Source organism: Petaurus breviceps, unplaced genomic scaffold (genome assembly GCF_028583685.1).
Source record: "Petaurus breviceps papuanus isolate PSGF00001 unplaced genomic scaffold, PetGlider_PUasm1.0 99, whole genome shotgun sequence".
NCBI classification, from domain to species: domain Eukaryota; kingdom Metazoa; phylum Chordata; class Mammalia; order Diprotodontia; family Petauridae; genus Petaurus; species Petaurus breviceps.
The window spans coordinates 1127538-1128041 of record NW_027187465.1 but is presented as its reverse complement, the minus strand read 5'-3'; the positions used below and the strand labels follow the sequence as shown (position 1 = coordinate 1128041).

The 504-nt window shown below is 57.9% G+C and overlaps 1 protein-coding gene across 2 annotated transcripts in view; it reads right to left on the bottom strand.

Annotated features, from left to right (window-relative positions):
* Positions 1-504, bottom strand: part of MORC2 (MORC family CW-type zinc finger 2) — a 49262-nt gene that overhangs the window by 4680 nt on the left and 44078 nt on the right. The gene's annotated exons all lie outside the window — the stretch shown is intronic.

The window sequence follows — 504 nt, the reverse complement described above, 5'->3', positions numbered from 1 at the left end:
AAGAGAGGCTGAAGAAAAGCCAAGGCATGGGAATGGCCCTAACCTCCCCATTCCCTCCCTTTTGTGTGTCGTCTAGGCCGAGGGCAGGAGCTGGGGAGAAGAGAAAGTGTGGTGGCCTGAACTCATGGAGCAAAGAAGGGGACTATTCTGGAGGTTGGCAGGTGGCAGAGGAGGAGGGGAGAGAGGGTCTGAAGTGGTCCCAAGCAAGGGGCACTGCCACTGCACCAGAGCCATGGGGAATATGAGTCAAAGTGCTGCTGGGACAGTTGTCGTGAGGCAACCAGGCCTCAGGGAGAGCAGGATGGAAGGACTGGGAAAGGAAAGGGTTTGGGACGGATTCAGGTTTGCTGCCTTGGAAGCGGCTACTCCAAGGGAAGTAGCACTGTGGGAAGAATGGGAGATGTGTGGTGGGTAGTGGGGCACAGAGAACGGGTGTGAACAGTGAGCAAGGATGAGAGGAGGCCGGGCCTGACAACCGCCGAGTCTGCGGAGCTCCCAGGGCTT